At 45.5% G+C, this 12214-nt stretch overlaps 2 long non-coding RNA genes across 3 annotated transcripts in view; one reads left to right on the top strand and one right to left on the bottom strand.

The window, feature by feature from the left end:
• LOC129058122 (uncharacterized) overlaps positions 1–12214 on the bottom strand; it is a 627088-nt gene that overhangs the window by 488039 nt on the left and 126835 nt on the right. The window lies entirely within an intron of this gene.
• On the top strand, positions 145–9300 carry LOC129058128 (uncharacterized). Of its 2 annotated transcripts, XR_008523016.1 has the most exons (4): positions 145–792; positions 2307–2676; positions 3614–3887; positions 6398–9300. It is a non-coding gene; the product is annotated as an uncharacterized LOC129058128 (long non-coding RNA). The 2 variants fall into 2 exon arrangements; XR_010136106.1 differs by having other exon boundaries at positions 2307–3887.

Raw genomic sequence — 12214 nt, 5'->3', positions numbered from 1 at the left:
CATGTCCCTGTGTTGGAGCAGGGCAGACTGGGCTAGGAGGTTTATAAGAACATATGCCCTAGCTGAGAAAGGAACGAAGACCCAGAGGGATGGCAGGTCACTTATGTCTCACTCAACAGCAGCATGCTCGGAGTTGGGGCCCTTGTGGTTAGAAGTTTGAGGATGAGAGGCTTGAAATATTTTCATTCTATCTTTCGTGCAACTTTGGCTGCAAGCTGTGCTCTTTCTGTGCCCAGATAACCAAGTAAAGCCCCAAGTCACAAGACACCCTCTCTCTCTCTGCCCTGTGTGGGAACACTCCTGCAGACCAAGGATTGGTGGTTATTATGAATGGCATTGTTTCCATTGTATTTTTCAGTAGGCCATTACTGATATGCAATAAAGCACTAAGCCTTTTTAAGTATTTATTTTGTATCTGGCTACCTTAATAATCTTTTATTAGTTCTCCTGCATTTTCAGCTCATTCTCTCCATTTTATTTCGGTATGCCGTCTGTTATGGTTGAACTGTGTTCTCTAAAAGGTGTATGTTGAAGCTGTAACCCCCAGTACTTCGGAATGTGACTGTATTTAGAGTTAGGACCTTGAAAGAGGGGATTAAATTCAAACGAGGCTGTTAGAGTTGGCCTTAATCCAATCTGACTGATGCTCTTATAAGAAGAGGAAATTTGGGCACATGGGGACAATCATATGCAGAGGCAACAAGAGGTGGACATCTGCAAGCCAACAAGAAAAACCTCAGAACAAACTCAACCTGCTGTCTCCTTGATCTTGGACTTCCAGCCTCCAGAACTGTAAGAAAACCAGTTGTTGTTGCTTAAGCCACCCATTCTGTGCTATTTTGTTATGACAGCCCTAGCAAACCAATACACCATCATACAATCAGAAAATACTCAGAATTTTGGCTGCTCTTCCCCATAGTTCTGCCACTTATTTCTGTTTCCTGCCTTATCCTATTGGCTACCATATCCATTCTTTTCAAGATTAGGATGCAGTGCAAGAGGGGAAGTCCTCATCTGACATCCCAGTAGGCCTGTTTTTACTAAGTCACTCAATATGAAAGAGCTAACTTTAAAAGGCATTAATGTTATTCAATTAATCCTAAAAAGTTGACACTGTCATCCTGGTGAGTAGATTAGCGGATTGAGGTTTCATGAGGGTAAGTGACTTGTTTTGGTTGAAATTCAGACTCCAGCTTTCTCTAGTTTCTAAATTGAATTCCTTGCTTACCCTATCTTATCACCAAACAATTGACCAGCAATGAAAAAAAGAAATTTTAAGTATTTATTAATCAATGTGATGATTGCTTCTTTTGAGGGCTTAAATTGTCCTTTCTGCCACTAATTCTTGCTTTCCCTTCCTTGATGGAAAGAGTGTTTTCTCCAAAGGAAAGACAGGGCCGAATAGCTGTAGAACAAAACACACACTTCTTAGGGCTGCCTTCCCAGCCCTCTCTGCTATATGGCTCAGAGAGGCAGCAAATATTAGCAGGAAGTATTTGGTATGGTGGCAGCTTCCAAGAACATGGCTCCTGCCTCTACCGTTCAGGAGTGTGGGCCATAGAGAGTGGCTTACTTCAGTGAATGAGATATAGCGAAAGTGATGATATGTCATTTCCAAGGTAAGGTTAGAAAAAGACTGGCTTCAATCTTGCTCACTCTCTTTTGCACCCTCACTTATCGCACTGATGGAAGCCAGCTGCCATAATGTGAGGGGCCACGTGGAGAGTGATGCATGGCAGGGGACTTAAAGAGGCCTCTGGCCAACAGCCAATGGAGAACAGAAAACCCATTCCAACAGCCTGCAAGGAACAGCATTCTGACAACAAGTGAGCTTGTTGAGTGGACTTAGAAGCAGACCCTTTCCCAATTAAGCCTTCAAATGAACACACAGCCCCTCCTAACACCTTGAGTACAGCATCCTGAGAGTTTGTGAGAATCCAGCCAAGACTCACTCATTTTTCTATCCCATAGAAACTGTGAAATAATATGTGTTTATAGTTTTAAAACCACTAATTTTGGGGTTAATTGCTTGCACTGCAATAGATAATGAGTAAGTTCAATCTGGAAGTGAAAAGACCTGGATTCCAGTCTCACCTCCACCAATAGTTTATGATGAACCCTTAGGCTAGTACTTTTCTCTGAGAATCTGACAGCTCCTCTCCTGTGAAATGAGGAATGTGAGAGATAGCTCTAAAAATCTCTTTCAGCTCTCAAACTTCATAAGCCTCTTGACACAACATCCTAAATCTTTTCCTATGTCCCCTCCCACCCTTTTTCTCCCCTTTCATGTGCCCCCTTCCTTCCAGGCCCCCTGGCCTCTACTTGGGCTCTGTCATCCCTGCTCTTTTCAATCCTGCAGTGAAAAAGAGAAGACCTTCCTGGGGGAAGAGGCCAGCCCTTGTGGCCCAGCCCAGGACTTTAATGGAACTTCAGAAGCTAAAGACAAAAGGAAGGGATGCCACTGCACTCTGTGAATTTCTCAGCAACTCAGACATTCACAGGCTGCTGCTAACTGCACACCTCAGCCCTCAGCCCTCAGCCGTCAGTCCCCTCTTCAACTTTTAGGAGACTTATGTCACGTGTCCTTCCATGTTCCCCGAAAGGAAGCTCCAAGAGGCTCTCAAAGCCTGTCACCTGACTTCGGACAACACCTGGGCCTCAAGTCAGCCCAGCACAGTAAGTTCAGCAAATGGCATCTCCGGAGACTGGCGCCTTCCGCAGAGAATGCTGACCTGGTGCTTTCTCCAGAACATCCGGTCTGGTTCCGGGGGAAGCAATTCACAGGCCTGAGGAGGAGGCAAACAGGCCATCTGGAGGGTGGGGCCTGGTTTGGGAGCAAGCGCTCTGGAGTTCAACTCTCTGTAATGCCACTGGATTGCCTGGGTGACAAGGAACAGGTTCCCAGCATTAAGCCTCAGTTTATATTTCTATAAAATAGAGAGAAATCCCTGAAAGATTTCTACCTCTCCTAACACATCTGCACCCACACTCTACAAACCTCTCCTCATAGACTTCTCTTCAACACCCCCAATCCTTCCTTAGAGGGACCCCAACCTCCAAGAGACAGTACTAGGGGAGAGTGCCTGTTTCCTTAAAGACAGAAAGCATGGCAAAGTAAAGCCACTAGTGAAATTTAAATACAGAATCTCTCCCTCTATTGCCTTCTGGTTCTGTTCTCTTGAGAACACCCATCCGTGCAGCCCAGTGTAATAATGAGCAGGTCCTGGCAGCTGTGATAATGGCCCCTGTGTTCTCTAGAAGGGGAAAATGAGGTACAGAAAAAGAATTAACTTTTTTAATACATTTTAATTATTTTTTTACTACACCTGCATCTGTGAAAGGAACCTAAAAGGCTGGGCGATTCATTCAAGTTCAGAAGAGTGCGTGCCAGAGAGGCAATGCACCTACCTGCTGTCTCTTTCGACGGCGTGTAAAAAAGGAAAAACATCTGACTCAAATAGCTTAAACTTTAAAAGGGGCTTATTAGCTCGCCTAATTTTAAAAGATGAAAGGTATGCTGGCTTCAATAGTTTCACTTAGAATTTTTTCTCTTCCTTTATCTCTGTTCTAACTTCAACTTCATCCTAACACTGGTTCCCCTACTGTTCTTCAGATAGCTGCCAGCAGCCCCCAAGGTCGTGAGCTTCCTCGTTCACATGGAGAAGGAATGTAGGAGCTTCTTTGCTGCAGCATTCACAACAAAAGTCATGAAGTTCACTGGGACATAACTAGCTTAAGCCACCCAGAGGTCATCATTATTGGAGAGTGGATATGCTATCTGACTGAGCTCCCCACTGAGCCAACAGCAAAAGCAGCTTCCCTGAACCACTTGAATTCCCAAATAAAATTGGAGGCCTCTGGGGAAAAGGAAGGCAAAATGGATACTGGTAAGATAACCAACAAGAATGTGCTATAGATACAAAGAGGTTTTTCAAGTTCAGAGCCACAGGGTTTTAAAGTGAATAATAGCCATACTACCCACCCTTCTTGGACCTCTGGATGATGACAGAAAGTCACGCCCCACCCAGACAAGTGTGCCCATGCACACACATAGACACTTATCCTCTTTGGAACCCAATTCCTCATCTGGAAAATGAAGTGTTAGAGTAGATCATCTCTAAGTGGTGGTCTACTTCTAAGATTCCATGACTGAATATGAAGCAGATGTGTCCCTGGGCTCTCTGAATCCACATATAGACCTATGCCGGTTAGTTCTTACTACAGACCCATCTCTGCTCTTCTTGGGCCCAGGGGTGCTCCTAGAACCTATCTCTATGAACTGTGTACCAGGACACTCTTGCCAGGTGGCTCTGGTTCGGTTTGGCCGACAGAAGACATCAGCTTGAGATGAGGAGTTGGGAGGAAAGACATTTGGGGTGTCTTTCTTGCTCCATTCCTACTTTGGGCCACATTTCAGTAGTGTCTGTTCCTCTAAAGCCAGGCAGCACCTCCTCTACAATTCCAGCTCTCACTGGGATTCTTGTAACACTGATCCCTCCCCTTTCCCTCTAAGGCCAAAGTGTGTCCACGGTGTTCCACTGTTGCTAGTCTCTAGGTGCCTTGGCATTTCTTATTGGTTTCTTTAAACCTGTCCACACCTTTGAAAGTAGCGCTTTGTCGTTTTTTTCATTCTTTGTTTTTTTTCATTCGAACCATTTGAGTTGCATTCTGGAACCTGATACATATTTTATCAGTCAGTGCAACATTCTTGCATTCCTCTTCAAACATGCTTCCAGGCAAAAACAAACAAACAAAAAATAAATAAATACTGAAGTTTCCTTATTCTTATACATAGGCGCACACACATGGACATGGAAATAAATGGGTACTACCCTAGGGATGCAAATAGATTTTAATTTCTATGACAATACTGCCAAATTGGTAGCACCTGTCAGGAACAGTGAGTTGAGAAGGATTCTGTCTGTGGAGTAGGCTGAATAGTGGCCCTAAAAATGATACGCCCACATCCTAAAGCCCAGAACCTATGAATATGACCTTATTTGAAAATAGGGTACTTGCAGATAATTAAGGATCAAGATGATAGCTCCCAGGATTTAGGGTGTACCCTAAACCCAATGACTGATCATTGAGAGAAAGGCCGACAGAGATTTGAGACACAGAGAGAAGTTCGTGTGAAGATGAAGCACAGATTGGAGTGATTCATCTACCAGCCAAAGGCTCCCAGCAGCCCCAGAAGCTAGGAGAGAGGCATGGAAGAGAGTTGCCCTCAGAGACTTCCCGAAGGAACCAACCCTGCAGACATCTTGATTTCAAACCACTGGCCACTGGCCTTCAGAACTAAGAGAATAAATTTCTGTTGTTTTAAACCAGCAAGTCTGTGATAATTTGCCCAGCAGCCCTGGGAAACTAATCCAGTCTGCACCTTAACTCAGCTGAACAGAGTCCCATGCAGAGTCCAGGGCAGGACTCTACCATCACTAGGCTATCCAGTTTGGACAGCTGGGAGAGCCACTGGCCTGTATGAGCATCTGTGCTCCGATGGGCTTCCTTATGAAAACGTGTGTATGTGGGCATTCTAGACTCTGGGAAACCAGTGAAATGCAGCACATACAGCACTCCAGAGAATACTAAAAGATGACCCGAAAGAATATGCAGACAGTTACAGTTAGAGTCTCAGGTTTCCTTGTGAGTATATGCATGTGCACACACACCCACAGCTTGAAGGCAGAGATGATGTCTGTTTCATTTAGTGTTCTTTTTCTCCACCTGTCCTTGTGCCATATGGTGCTTTGCACACACAAGGCATGGGATCAGAGTTTGATGAATGAAGGAAGGAGAGAAGAAAATGAATTAATTAGTTAGTGAATTCCCAGGATATGGACTGGAGCCAAAAGAAGCAGGTTGCTCTTGGGTACACCAATAAATCCCTTTGCTGATCTATCCTTCCAAATAGGCACAAAATGCTAAATTAAGAATCATAATCTGTGGGAAAGTCAGAATATGAATCAAATTGATTTACCTGTGCCAAGAATTAGTTCAAACCTGTGCAGGCTCTTGCCTACAACCCTCAGACACGCTCTTTTCCAGCACACTTGGGTATATAAGAAGGACTAAGTGACCCTGCTAGGTTAAATGTCTCAGTTTGATGACCAATTAAGGCAGCATGGCCAGAAGTCAGGGATGCAGACTTTGAAGCAAGCCTTCCTGGACTCAGATCCCAGCTCTGCCACTGACTATTGGTGTGACCAAGGAAGATGAGGTAACCTCTCTTTACCTCAGTTCCTGCATCTGTAAAATGGGGGTAATCGTTGTACAACTTCATAGGGTTACCGTGAGGATTACATGACTTACTATTTATAGACTCCTTAAAACACTGGCTAATATAAAGAGCACCACAAATATGTTTACTGTTGTTATTCTTCCTTTTTGCCTTCAGGTATAGCTTGACCAATGGACAAATTAGAGCTCTCAGCCAAGCGTGCTGGCTCATGCCTGTAATCCCAGCACTTTGGGAGGCGGAGGCAGGAGGATCACTTGAGCCCAAGAGTTCAAGGCCAGACATAATGAGACCCTTATCTGTACAAAAATACAAAAAAATAAAAATTAGCCAGGCATGGTGGCACATGCCTATAGTCCTAGCTACTTGGGAGGCTGAGGTGAGAGGATCCTTGAGCTTGGGAAGTTGAGGTTGCATTGAGCCAAGACCCTGCCACTGCACTCCAGCCTGTGACTGAGAGACCCTGTCTCCAACAACAAAAAAAAAAAGAAAAGAAAAAAGCACGAAAAACCAAACAAACAAACTAAACAACAACAAAAACAACACATTTGAGCTCACAAAACTCAACTCTGGACCTCAGAATATTCTAGCATCAGATGAAGGACTGAAGGATGGTATAGACAATGACTCATGCTGGGGAGCCCATAGTAGCCCATCAGCAAAGTGCGAGAAGTTAGTGGGACAGGCTAAGTCACAGATGAGAAGGCAGTAGAGGCAGGAAAAATGCCCTCCGTTCTCCAATATGGACAGAAGTATTGCAGGAAGCTGGAGGCCTTGTATAAAATGCATTCTTTGCTTTGCGTGGTCCTCAACCCTCTTTTCTTCTTTTCTGAGCTGAGAACACTGTCATTTTATGAAAAGAATAACAAAGATGCATATATGCCTATAAATGGAAGATGAAGTTGTGACTGAGGGCTTCCTCCTGCCAAGGAAAACAAGTGCAAGGCAGCTGGAGAGAGAGGAGCCAGGGAAGTCTGCAGAACCAGAAGCGCTCCATCTCCCTGGGACCCGGCTCTGGCCTGTGCAGGCTTGGCCGTCTGGGAACGGCAGCTCCATGGTCCTGCGGGAGAGACCTGCCAGGAACCTTGGGGCCACAAATCAGGAGTTGCTGGGAGCTGAATGCTGCAATTTGCCATGGGAAAAGAAAGAGACAATTGGAGGCTGGTGGCCCAGAGAAACCACTGCTGAATTTGACAGACATTGACTGAATGATTGCTGTGTGTGAGGCATGGAGCCATGGGGCAGAAGAAGCAAGGCTGGCATGCTTCCTGTCCTTGAAGACCTAGAGTCAATGGGGAGGAGACCTATGAAATTGAGAGTAAGACACATACAGAGGTGACTGCACCTCCAAAGCATCAGCTCTGCTTTGAATCAGGAAGAATTAGGTTTCTGAGCCTCAGGGGGCTCGCTCAGTTTAAGGAAGTGACATTGGAGATAAGTTGTGAAGGAAGGGCAGGATTTGGACATGGGGAGATGGGGCCACAGGAGGACAAGTGACTGATGTGACCCGGTATGGAGGCAGGGAGACAAAGCACCTTTTGGTGGGGGAATGAGGGGGAGCAAGGGATCCAATTTGACAGGTTGGGCAAAAATGTGACAAAAAATGTGTTAAGTGCACAACTTGGTAGAGTGCTCTTGAAACCAGGCTGGGCAATCTGTGCCTGGTTCTGGAAGCAATGGAAACTCACTGAAGGCGTGGGAGGCTAGAGAGCATGTGACCAGCACTGGAGCCCAGGCTCTAGGATAACTTACGGGCAGCAAGTGAAGATGGACTGGAACAGAAAGAAAGAAGACTCCTTATGGCTGTCAGCCCTTGGAAAGAAGGAAACCTAAGGCTTTTATATGACTTAAAAAACAGAAATAATCTAGCCAGTTATGGTGACTCACACCTGTAATCCCAGCACTTTGGGAGGCCAAGGAAGGCTGATTGCTTGAGGCCAAGAGTTTGAGACCAGCCTGGGCAACATAGGAAGACCCCATCTCTACAAAAAATAGAAAAATTAGCCATGTGTGGTGGCATGCACAGGTAGTCCCAGCTACTCGGGAGGCTGAGGTGGGAGGATCACTTGAACCCAGGGAGGTCAAGGCTGCTGTGAGCCATGATTGTGCCACTGCACTCCAGCTGCACTCTGGGTGACACTGCACTCTGGGTGACAGAGAGAGACCCCATTTCAAAGTAATAATAATAATAAATAAATAATCAAAATTCCCTACCACAATTTACCTATGAGGACACCACTCTGCCCATCCTTCCTGCCTCATCTTGTGCCACCTTCCTGTGCTCCAGCAGCACTGGCTGGCTTTCTGGTCCTCTGACACACCAAGCCTTTTTGATCTCAAAACCTTAGCTTGTCTCCAAGATGGTCACCATCCCTTCCCTCCTTGAAGACACCAGCCATTTTCCCTTTAAGAAGTGGAGTCTAATTCTCCATGTCCTACAGTCTGGACTGTGACTTCCTTGATCAAGAGGATACTGCAGAAGTGATACTAGCCCAGCCTACGTCTAGTCTTTAAAAAGACAAGTGGTTTCCTCTTCCTTGCTCACTCTGGACAAAGCCAGGCTCCACAGAAGAAATTCAACCACCCCGAGCCCTCCATGCCATTAGAAAGCCCAAACTAGCCATGTGGAGAAGCTACATGGAGAGAGAGCATTGATAGCAACCTCCAGCTATTCCAGCCAGCCTAACCCAAAGGCCAGGCATGGGAGTGAAGGGACCATCTTGAATATCCATTCAGCCAAGTCCAGCCTTCTGATGACTCCAGCCCCAGCAGCTGTCTGACTACCGCTGCATGAGAGACTCCGGTGGGAATTGACACCCAGCAGAGGCCAATCAATCCACAGGGCTGTGGGAAATAATAATACATTTTTGTTCTAAGCCACTACATTTTGGGGTAGTTTTGTCTTCTCTCTAGAATATTCTCCCTCACCCATACGCTGACATCCCCCATGGCTGGTCATTGTCAAACTTCAGGCCCCAGCCCACTTTAGGGCCTTCCTTTCCCACCCTACCTACATACCCCGGGTCCCCACCACCCTGAATGTCATTGTGTTACTCATACTGCTTGCTCCCTTCCTGATGTGTCTCATAAATGACTTATTCTGTTAGTGACTGCTACCTCTCTCCCTTCATTAAACATGGGCCCTCTGAGGTTAGAAGCCATGAATACTTGAACCACTATTTCATTACCATACCTAGCAGACAGTATGTGTTCAATAAATATTTGTCAAATGGGTGAATACGTCATAATCTCTCTACATAGCACAGAGCCACCGACAGGATGATGATAAATTTCCAGAGCCCCAGTGGTCTAACAAGCAAATAAGTGAGTAATTACATTTAGCTGTGACATTAGTCTTGCTCCAAGGGGTTCATAAGCTAGTTTAAAAGTCTGTAAAGTATGTTCCTTCTGTATCCCCCAAAGCAGCTGATCTAAGAAGGGCCGCATAGAAGCTGTTCATTACATAGTCACTGATTTATTGATAGAAAATTGGATCAAAAAGCCAGTCTGGTCAACAGAGCAAGATCCCATCTCTTCAAAAAAATAAAAATAAATTAGCTGGCATGGTGGCATGTGCCTGTAGTCTCAGCCACTCAGGATGTTGAGGCAGAGGATGGCTTAAGCCCAGGAGGTCAAGGCTACAGTGAGCAGTGATTGTGCCACTCCACTCCAGCCTAGGCAACAGAGTGAGACCCTGTCTCAAAAAAAAAAAAAAGGAATAAAATTGATCCAAAAAACCCAGTGATTTAATGGATGGGTTATAATAGTAGAGTCAATTCTAGGAGGTCCGACACCAAAGGGATCCCCCTAAGCCTGAAAGAGATCATTTAAAAGACAATCAAGAGAGACTGAGGTTGTTTTCTTCTCTTTTACCAACTCTCCTCAATGCAGAGAAATGTACAGAGTATGTCCATCTCCATCTCCATGGTAACAGGAGGCAGGCATGATTATTATTCTTCACATAATTATAAAGAGCCTCCACGTGGTTATTCATTTATCAGATGAAGAAACTGAGGTTCATGAGGGAACCTCAGGGAATTCTAGGAAATTCTAGGAGCCAGCCACAAGGCTACCGTTTCTTGTTTCCAGTGGGAGAGGGGTTAGTGAGGAGGAATACAATCAGAAGGCTGATTGGAATTTAAGGAATTCAAGGATGACGTCAGGCAGTCAAACACTGTGGATGGACAGCCCTAATCAAATCACAGACGGGATTTATAACTCCCTTGCCCATCAGTGGTCCAAGTTGCATTGTGTGTATCAACACCTCCCTTACCATGACAGCTAGTTTTGGTCCACACTAGGTGTGTCCATTTTTATGTTGAAGGGTGTCAAAATTATTACAAAGCTCCATTCTTTCTTACCAGACCAGTCTTATGCGGCTTTCTTCTTCCATTTCTCCAGTACCCTTCACCTCTCTCTATGTCAGCCAATCTTTCCTGGTTTGTTTCTTTTGCCCCTCTCCTAATGGTCTCTGAGTTTCTGCCTCTTTCCTGTATCCTGATGGTACTGCAGCATACTACCGAGATGGCCTGAGGTCTCTTCTCAGTCATCTTTGACCACAGGCCACCAGGGAGCCATAGAGGAGAGAGAAGGCTCTTCTATGAGAAGTGGCTGGTACAGGTGAGGAGATCCGTGTTACAGGTGATTGGGAGTCAGAAGACCCAAGTCCTTCTCCCAGTTTTGCTGCCTCCAGCCATGTGACTTTTATTCAAATGCTTAAGCTTGTGAACCTCAGTTTCTCCATCTGAAAAATGAATAACCACGTGGAGGTTCTTCATAATTATGTGAATAATAATAACCATGCCTGCCTCCTGTTACCATGGAGATGGACATAGACATACTGTGTACATTTTAAATGCTAAATCTATGTATGGAAATACACTTTCGGCTGTCTGGTCTCACCTAGCTTGAAAGTTCCTGTGTTGCTGTCCTGGCTCTGCCCTTAATGATGTCACCTTAAATAAGTCACTGTCCCACTTTGAGCCTCAGAATCTTCAACCACAAAATAAGAGAGTGGAGTGACCTTGGAGGCATGAAATAGGACCAATATTCTGGGTCTATTTCACCCACTTTTTTTATCCCCACCATTGTGTTTGGTGTGTGGTAGGCACTCAACAAATGTTTGCTGAATGAATGCATGTGTAACGTGATATTTATGAATAAGCCCTAAAAATACATGTTAAGAGTGGCTAAAGGAAGCCTGAATAGGAGCAAGGTGCCACACAGAGGAGGCTTCCAATGAAACCCAGCTGGCCAAGGGCACATCCCCCTCTCCCTCTACATCTCCACACTGTCTGTCCACATTCCCTGAGAACCTGGCCTGGGATGCCGCCCCTGCATGAGCTCTGGGCAGATGCTGAGCATCTCTAAGCCAGATCACAGTGGAAGAGGCAGAAGTAGAAAAAGAGAGATGAGATGGATATGGAAAAGATGGGAGAGCCTAGGAAAAGAAGGCAGGATGCTTCAAACTTTAGACTCTGACAGCAGAAAAAACCTTTGCAATCAGGTGATCGGGTAATGAAATTTCTCATTGTCTACACAAGGAACTTAGAGGACAACAAGATCACCTCGTTCATTGTTGATTAGGCAAGTTTGAATTTTAAAGGAGAACAAAAGTGTTGCTCCATAGGATGCCCTAACTACTTCATGTAATTTCCACCTCGCCAGACTTTCCAGAACTTGGAAGCAGGAACCATAACACCTCCCTTATCTTTCTGTCCTCTTTCCTCCAGGCTCAATTCCCCACCCCACCCTCACCCCCACATCCCCGTAGCACACAACAAAGGGACCAAATGTGGAGCAGATGCCCTGTAAATCACGAGGCCCATGGGCTGGGAGCAATTTCCTACTCACTGGAGAGCCCCTCTTCTATCTCAATGCAGCCACATCTGTTTCCCTACATCACAGAGGGACCTGTTGGTCTCAAAGGAGGAATTCACAGGGCTTCTCTATCACCTGCCTGGGAATGGGTGGGAG

The sequence above is a fragment of the Pongo abelii genome, chromosome 11 (assembly GCF_028885655.2).
Source record: "Pongo abelii isolate AG06213 chromosome 11, NHGRI_mPonAbe1-v2.0_pri, whole genome shotgun sequence".
Classification (NCBI taxonomy): Eukaryota; Metazoa; Chordata; class Mammalia; order Primates; family Hominidae; genus Pongo; species Pongo abelii.
This window is presented reverse-complemented; position numbering and strand designations above follow the sequence as displayed.